This window comes from Entelurus aequoreus, linkage group LG03, assembly GCF_033978785.1.
Source record: "Entelurus aequoreus isolate RoL-2023_Sb linkage group LG03, RoL_Eaeq_v1.1, whole genome shotgun sequence".
In the NCBI taxonomy this organism is placed as follows: Eukaryota; Metazoa; Chordata; class Actinopteri; order Syngnathiformes; family Syngnathidae; genus Entelurus; species Entelurus aequoreus.
In genome coordinates this window covers 22,036,330-22,045,273 of record NC_084733.1, presented here as the reverse complement: position 1 = coordinate 22,045,273, position 8,944 = coordinate 22,036,330, and the positions used below count along the sequence as shown (strand labels likewise).

Here is an 8,944-nt window from a genome sequence, read left to right as displayed (position 1 = left end):
GATATACTGAGGTGCCAGTCCATGTAAAGCTTTAAAAACAAACAGCAAGGTTTTAAAATCATATCTAAATCGAACAGGGAGCAAGTGCAAACTCTGAAGAATTGGGGTTATATGCTCGCGTTTCCTGGCCCCTGTTAAAAGTCGTGCTGCCGCGTTCTGGACTAACTGCAACCGGGAGAGAGCTTTTTGGCTAATGCCAGCATAAAGTACATTGCAGTAGTCAAGGCGACTAGAAATATAAGCATGCACGACTTGTTCAAAAAGGTTAAAAGATAAAAATGGTTTTACCTTTGCTAAAAGACCAAGATGATAAAAACACGATTTTAAAACGCCATTGACTTGTTTGTCAAGTTTAAAATCGCTGTCTATGGTGACGCCAAGGCTGGTGACTTTGGGACGCACATAATTTTGCAATGGTCCCAAGTCAGTGAGGGCCACATCGTCCAGCTCCTCCCGGGGGATCCCAAGGCGTTCCCACGCCAACCGGGAGACATAGTCTTCCCAACGTGTCCTTGGTCTTCCCTGTGGCCTCATACCGGTCAGACGTGCCCTAAACACCTCCCTAGGGAGGCGTTCGGGTGGCATCCTGACCAGATGCCCGAACCACCTGATCTGGCTCCTCTCGGTGTGGAGGAGCAGCGGCTTTACTTTGAGCTCCCCCCGGATGACATAGCTTCTCACCCTATCTCTAAGGGAGAGACCCGCCACCCGGCGGAGGAAACTCATTTCAGCCGCTTGTACCCGTCATCTTGTCCTTTCGGTCATAACCCAAAGCTCATGACCATAGGTGAGGATGGGGAACGTAGATCGACCGGTAAATTGAGAGCTTTGCCTTCCGGCTCAGCTCCTTCTTCACCACAACGGATCGATACAGCGTCCGCATTACTGAAAACGCCGCACCGATCCGCCTGTCGATCTCACGATCCGCTCTTCCCTCACTCGTGAAAAAGACTCCGAGGTACTTGAACTCTTCCACATGGGGCAAGATCTCTTCCCAAACCCGGAGATGGCACTCCACCCTTTTCTGGGCGAGAACCATGGACTCGGACTTGGAGGTGCTGATTCCCATGCCGGTCGCTTCACACTCGGCTGCGAACCGATCCAGTTAGAGCTGAAGATCGTGGCCAGCTGAAGCCATAAGACCACATCATCTGCAAAAAGCAGAGACCTAATCCTGCAGGCACCAAACCGGATCCCCTCAAATGACTGCACCCAGAAATTCTGTCCATAAAAATTATGAACAGAATCGGTGACATCGTTAGGAATCCATTCAGTTGTAAACAAATTAATGTTTCTAACTCCTGTTATTTGTTGGAAGCTAATTTGCAGATTCATATAGGAATTAGTTAAAAGGAAAGTGTTTTGTGGTTGGCTTAGTGGTTGTTTTGTTTCCCCAATATACACTATATTGCCAAAAGTATTTGGCCACCCATCCAAATGAGAAAATCAGGTGTCCTAATCACTTGGCCCGGCCACAGGTGTATAAAATCAAGCACTTAGGCATGGAGACTGTTTCTACAAACATTTGTGAAAGAATGGGCCACTCTCAGGAGCTCAGTGATTTCCAGTGTGGAACTGTCATAGGATTCCACCTGTGCAACAAATCCAGTCGTGAAATTTCCTCAGTCCTAAATATTCCAAAGTCAACTGTCGGCTTTATTATAAGAAAATGGAAGAGTTTGGGAACAACAGCAACTCAGCCCCCAAGTGGTAGGCCACGTAAAACTGACAGAGAGGGGTCAGCGGATGCTGAAGCGCATAGTGCAAAGAGGTTGCCGACTTTCTGCACAGTCAGTTGCTACAGAGCTCCAAACTGCATGTGACCTTCCAATTAGCCCACGTACAGTACGCAGAGAGCTTCATGGAATGGGTTTCCATGGCCGAGCAGCTGCATCTAAGGCATACATCACCAAGTCCAATGCAAAGCGTCGGATCAGTGAGACGGGTTCTCTGGAGTGATGAATCATGCTTTTCCATCTAGCAATCTGATGGACGAGTCTGGGTTTGGAGGTTGCCAGAAGAACGGTACATTTCAGACTGCATTGTGCCAAGTGTGAAATTTGGTGGAAAAGGAATTATGGTGTGGGGTTGTTTTTCAGGAGTTGGGCTTGGCCCCTTAGTTCCAGTGAAAGGAACTTTGAATGCTCCAGGATACCAAAACATTTTGGACAATTCCATGCTCCCAACCTTGTGGGAACAGTTTGGAGCGGGCCCCTTCCTCTTCCAACATGACTGTGCACCAGCAAGGTCCATAAATACATAGATGACAGAGTCTGGTGTGAATTTACTTGACTGGCCTGCACAGAGTCCTGACCTGAACCCGATAGAACACCTATTGGATGAATTAGAACGGAGACTGACAGCCAGGCCTTCTCGACCAACATCAGTGTGTGACCTCACCAATGCACTTTTGGAAGAATGGTAGAAAATTCCTATATACACCTTGTGGACAGCCTTCCCAGAAGAGTTGAAGCTGTAACAGCTGCAAAAGGTGGACCGACATCATATTGAACCCTATGGGTTAGGAATGGGATAGCATTTCAAGTTCATATGTGAGTCAAGGCAGGTGTCCAATTACTTTTGGCAATATAGTGTATGAATCAGTACATTCATCATTATAGCATACACCAGATTGTTTTTGTGGGTGTGGGGTGTGCGTTTTTTTAGGATGCACTAGTCTCTGTCTCAGGGTGTTGCCTGGTTTTTGAAGTGTGACCTCCAACACACCTACTAATAGTATACACGTTTTTTTACTTTGCACTTGTTATTTAGATCCGACCCAGACTGTGTAGCCGACTTGGCAAAGCAGCATAGCGATGCTAGTCTGCACAATACTGAAGCAGGATGAGTAAATAACTCCTGCTGCCTGCTGGTTTGCAAATATCAATCACTAGACCCCAAATATAAGACAACTTATCTTTTTTTCTGCCTATATTGTGTAGGGAAACAAATTGTGTTCTTATGGATGAATTAATACACGCGCACACACACACACACTTTCTTTCGCTGCAGCCAGACATTGTCTTAGTGGCGACAGGAGGGCTGCGATGATGGATGTGCTGCATCTTCTTCCACCAGACCGCCTGTGTCTGTGGAGTGGACACGGAGACAGGCGAGGTCATAGGTCACCACACATTTTAGCCCCTATTTTAACTTTAATGTCTTTGTTTGTGTGTGTGTGTGTGTGTGTGTGTGTGTGTGTGTGTGTGTGTGTGTGTGTGTGTGTGTGTGTGTGTGTGTGTGTGTGTGTGTGTGTGTGTGTGTGTGTGTGTGTGTGTGTGTGTGTGTGTGTGTGTGTGTGTGGCATCCGTAGTGTCTCCGTGTCTCAGACCCACATGACGGAGGATCCTGGGTCTCGTCCTCCCTCCCCATCTGTCCCGGTACTGCCGCTCTGTCCCCCAAGCTTGCAGCACTGACAGGCTGTGTTGCCACGGTGATGGATGACCGTGCGCTCGGTTCCGGTGTCAGAGTCCTGCACCTCTGCTGCCTGCCGCGCGGGTCCCTGTCAAAGACTTCCTCTCGGGTCAGCCACACTCCTCTCTTTGGCTCTCGCTCCTCCTTTTTTTTATGCAGCTCAACATCCCCAACTTTCATCCTTCCTTTTTTTAGCTCACAACTGGGACAGGCTGCAAAAGTTAGGAGAGAGACTCAAATATGGACAAAAGTGGCCCAGACTAAAGAGCTCTCTGCTAGAACAAACCTTGACATACACAAGCAGGTAAATGTTTTTCATGTTTTATTTTGATTTAGCTAGCATTATTGTTTACACGCAACTAGGGATGATGTTTGATAAGAAATTATCAAGTTCGAGCCTATTATCGAATCCTCTTATCGAACCGATTCCTTATCGATTCTCTTATCGCAGGGGTGTCCAAACTTTTTCCACTGAGGGCCACACATGGAAAAATTTAAGCATACGGGGGCCATTTTGATATTTTCCATTTTCAAACCATAACAAAATATATAGATTTATTTTTTTTAACCTTTAGGGCTCCTGGGGTTCAGTCAAGGGTCAAGGGTCTCAGTCATTAAAATGTTAAAAATAAGTCAAATTATTATTATTATTTTTTACAGTATATCTCTATATCAACTTCAGGTTGATATCAAGTAAAAAAAAAACAGATTTTATGCCTTTTCTGTCAAAGACAACTTTGTTTTTTATAGTAAAACTGAAATATGCAGTATTTAGTAATTAGAGCCCTAAAAGATCAATAATGCAGGACACCATTGATTTGAATTATTTAATATTTTTGAGTAATCACAGTGAAAAGTTAAATAAAATCCCACTAAATATATTTGGGATCCAAAAAGGTCTCCCACTCATAAAGTGATACAATTGTATTAGTTTTTTTTTTACTTTTCACACTTAAATTACGAGATCAACTTCAGATATATCTGTCGATTTTACGTTTGAAGTATTATTTTGTTTGTTTTATGCTCTTTTGTCAAATAAAACTTCTATGTTTTTATATGGCAACCACGCAGCCCTCCTGTCGCCACTAAGACAATGTCTGGCTGCAGCGAAAGAAAGTGTGTGTGTGTGTGTGCGCGTGTATTAATATGCAATATTTTTTCCACATAAAACATTTTAAAGTGACATTTTTTAAGTAATAATTCATTGTAACATAGATTTTTTGTCTTTTTTTTTTTTTTCCGAGCAATGGCAAAAAAAATTTAAATAAACAAAGACAAAAGAAAAAAAAACAGCCTGCATGGCAGCTTTGTGTCAACATTGCAACGTTTTCTCGTTAGATTTCACCTCATTCCACTTTTTTTTAAATGTTTTTTTTTATTATTGCAATACTATCAATTTTGCAATTTTTGCAGAATGTGTGGGGGGCCGGTAAACGATTAGCTGTGGGCCGCAAATGGCCCCCGGGCCGCACTTTGGACACCTCTGTCTTATCGAGTCCAGATAGGTTGTTGTATATGGAAAAAAACACAATATTTGGTTTAATAAATCACTTCACATTCTCTACTGCTCGCTACTATAGTATTACCATATCTGAGTTATTGTGCAGAAATGTGGGGAAATAACTACAAATGTGCGCTACATTCGTTAACCATGTTACAAAAAAGATCAATTAGACTGATACATAATGTTGGATATAGAAAACATACAAACACTTTATTTATTGAGTCAAAAATATTAAAGTTCGATGATTTGGTAAAATTGCAAACAGCTAAAATGATGTGGAATGAAATGATGGAATGGATTAAGTAAAGGAGTTAAACATTGTACTGATATGATCCAGTTTAAGAGGTTGTTCAAATGAATAGTGCTTACAAAGTACAAAGAAGAAGAATTATGAGAAATACTTTCAACCTTATTGAAAATTAGATATTCTTCATCTCAGTATATTAATAATGAATGAATTAATTAATTACATATTACAAAACTGTTGTATATACTAATTCACAGATATTTTATTATAAAAAGGTCAGTAAATGATGTATATATTTGTAAACGCTATGAAGTGGGAAGGGGATAGGATTAAATAAGCTTTACTTCTTCCTACTCCTGTAAAGTGAAATGATATGAAACTGTGATGTATTATGATGTGGTCGGATCATGTATTGTTTAGTTATGTTCTGTTAGTTTTGGACTTCCTTAGTTGTTTTGTGCACTTCGGGGGTTTGTTTTAGTCACCATGGTTACTTGTGATTTTCACCTGCCTTGTACACCTGTTGCTCATCAGAGACTCTATTTAAGCCTGCCTTTTCCGGTCACTCGTCGTGGCTTCATTGTTTGCATTTGCAACAGTTACGTTGGCATTCTGGTTTTCGAGCTCCTGATTCCTGTGCTAAATTTACCTTAGCTTCTAGTATTCCTATGCTAAGTAAGTTTTTGCTTTAGCTTCTCGTGCGAACGGCACGCTTTCCTTTTGTTTCGTTCCTGTCTGTTGTAATGTGTATGATTTATGAGAAATAAATCATGTCCTACCTGCACGCTTTCATCTGCAGCCGTCAATTTTGTGTCCCGGGAACGAACCGCAGCGCGCTGCACCTGGTCCGTGACAAATGACTGAGCTACGTGACGTCATTTCTTGTGATGTCTCACGGGGCATTTTTTGTCGGGACGAGATTCGTTCCCAGGGATTCGAATAAAGAACCAACTATTTTTCTTTACTATAGTGGTCTTGATAACGGGTACCGGTTCTCAAAAAGGGATTAGAGTCCGAGGACTCGGTTCTTTTCTTATCGAACAACCGGGAAAACCGGTTTCGAGCATCATCCCTACACGCAACATAAACATGCACATCCTCTTTTAACCTGAGTATAACACATTGGCTCCATTTACACTTTAGACTTCCTTTTTATTGTCATTCAAATTTGAACTTTACAGTACAGATAAGAACGAAATTTCGTTGCATTAGCTCATGGTAGTGCAGGATAAAAGAGCAATAAGGTGCAGATATAAATAAATAGATTACTGTACAGATAAATATATTGCACTTTTGCATATGCATCCACGTTTATGGATGTATGTTATATCGTCTTTATATTCCAGCCAGTTAATCCGTTTTTGGGGGATTATAATGCGTTCAAGAGTCTTATGGCCTGAGGAAAGAAGCTGTTACAGAACCTGGAGGTTCTGCTACGGAGGCTGCGGAACCTCTTTCTAGAGTCCAGCAGTGAAAACAGACCTAGGTGGGGGTGGGAGGAGTCTCTGCAGATTTTCTGAGTCCTGGTCAGGCAGCGGCTTTTTGCGATCTCCTGAATAGGAGGAAGATGATGATCTTTTCCGCTGTCCTCACCACTCTCTGCAGAGACTTCCAGTCTGAGGCACTGCACACCAAATCAGATTGTCTTGCCCTCAAGTGACACAGATCGGATTTTTTTTGTCAGTCTAAACCAGGGGTGTCAAAGTCATTTTAGCTCCGGGGCCGCATGGAGGAAAATCTGTGCACACGCGGGCCAGACTATTAAAGTCATGGCATTAAAACTAAAATATAAAGACAACTTCAGATTGTTTTCTTTGTCTTACTTTGGCCAAAAATAGAACTAACACATTCTGATAATATTACAATAAAAGTAAAGAAAAAAATACCGGCAGCGGCAAAGTTTAGATCCATGAAGGAAAGAAGAAAGTGAATGAATGTTTATAACTGAATACATTTACATATGCATAAAAATGTGTTTTCTTTTGTATAATTTTTTTAAATGAATTAAGTAACGTTTATGATAACTTTTTTCCAAAACACTATATAGAATGTGAGATATAACAGGATATTGCATACATTTATCATTTGTTTTCAAAACGGTTACAAAAAAGTGGGACCCCAAAAATTTACTGTGGGACCCCATTTGTATGACTTGATGGGGTCCTTGGGACCCCATTTTGAAAATTCCTGATGGAGTATTGGTGTGTGCAAAACAGCAGCAGGTGGCTGTGGCCCGCGGGCCGGTTCTAATACTAATCAAATATCATCCCGGGGTCCATAGATAATTCATTCGGATCCGGCCCACGGGCCTTGACTTTGACACAGCCTGGTCTAAACGCTACAAAGTGCTTCAAAGCTGATCTTTTTGCATCAGATTCAGGCCACATCAGGATGTAGTCCTGAATCCGATTAGAATCTGATCTTTTCAAATGGGTGACTTCAGTCTAAACGCAATGTGACCTGTATACATTTTTTTGGTCAGCTATGGGCGAGCTAGGTCACTCGAAGAACGCAGTCGCCAGCGGAAATGGATATTTTATCACAACATTCAGACGACCAAATTGTCAATAGTGCGTGTTATACATTAATATATATTTTGATTCCGAAGAAATAGCGATTATAGAAAGACCGGAATTGACGGTGTGGCGCATTTGCTTACATGTGAATTGAAAAATAAAGCTCCCTTAGATCCACGCTGATCTCTACTTAACAGCCATAAAAAGATTACAACCCTCCCAAATATATTACACTATAAACATCCATTCATACATTATATTACTTTCATGTAAACAAACACAAATTTTTAAGGTGTTGCAACTTTTTTTTTTTTTGTAGTAGTAGCGACATGACACTTTATCGCAGTGCGCATGGAAGTGACGTTGAGGGCCACATTAGGGCCCCAATGTGGCCCCAACTGTTTTTGTCATCTCAGAAATAGTTGTAAAGTGAGAAATTTGTTGACAAAATTGGATCTCGAAATGATCATTCACGCGTTCATTTCGTCTCGCATTGACAATTGCAATTCTCTTTTCACTCTTTTCAACAAGTCAACGCTAAGAGACTTCAGATGGTACAAAATGCGTCTGCCAGACTTTTGAGCGGTGCACCCAGGACAGCCCATATCACCCCCGTTTAATCCAGTCTTCGTTGGTTTCCAGTTAAATTCCGCATTGAGTTTAAAATTTTAGTCCTGACATTCCGTGCGTTGCATGGTGGGGCCCCTCAGTACATCACTGACTTGCTATGTCCCTACTCTTCAGGGCGCAGCCTCCGGTCTTCAGGCCAGGGTCTTCCTGAAGATCCCGAAAACTCATTTTAAAACCCGTGGAGACCTGGCATTCCAGGCCATAGCTCCCAGACTCTGGAACAACTTGCACCAGTCCCTATGTGATCTTGACTGTTTTGAAACTTTTAAGAAACATTTTAAAAACTTGTCTTTTTAGTAAAGCTTTTAGTTAATGCACCTTTTAACTATCATTTTTGATACACTTTGTATCCTTTTTATGATGTTGCCCCTGTTGTTTTAAATTGAATTGTTGTTTTACTTTACCTATGTTTTGTACAGCGCTTTGTGATTTTATCTGTGAAAAGCGCTTTTTAAATAAAATGTACTTACTTACTTACTGTGCGCGTTTACACTAGGGCATGCTAAAACACACATTTTACTTGCGGTGTAAACAGTCAGCTGGAAAAAATCAGATAAAAAAAAAACTCGTTGCTGGTTACGAGCCCTGTTCAAAAACCAATTAAGTTCGTAAATTGAAGTACACAAGTTTCTG

The 8,944-nt window shown here is 41.6% G+C and overlaps 1 long non-coding RNA gene across 1 annotated transcript; it reads left to right on the top strand.

Moving 5' to 3' along the window:
- The first annotated feature begins 803 nt into the window (after positions 1-803).
- LOC133645602 (uncharacterized) lies at positions 804-8,726 on the top strand. The gene is made up of 3 exons (XR_009825155.1): positions 804-3,523; positions 3,610-3,718; positions 8,426-8,726. It is a non-coding gene; the product is annotated as an uncharacterized LOC133645602 (long non-coding RNA).
- The last annotated feature ends 218 nt before the right edge of the window (positions 8,727-8,944 follow it).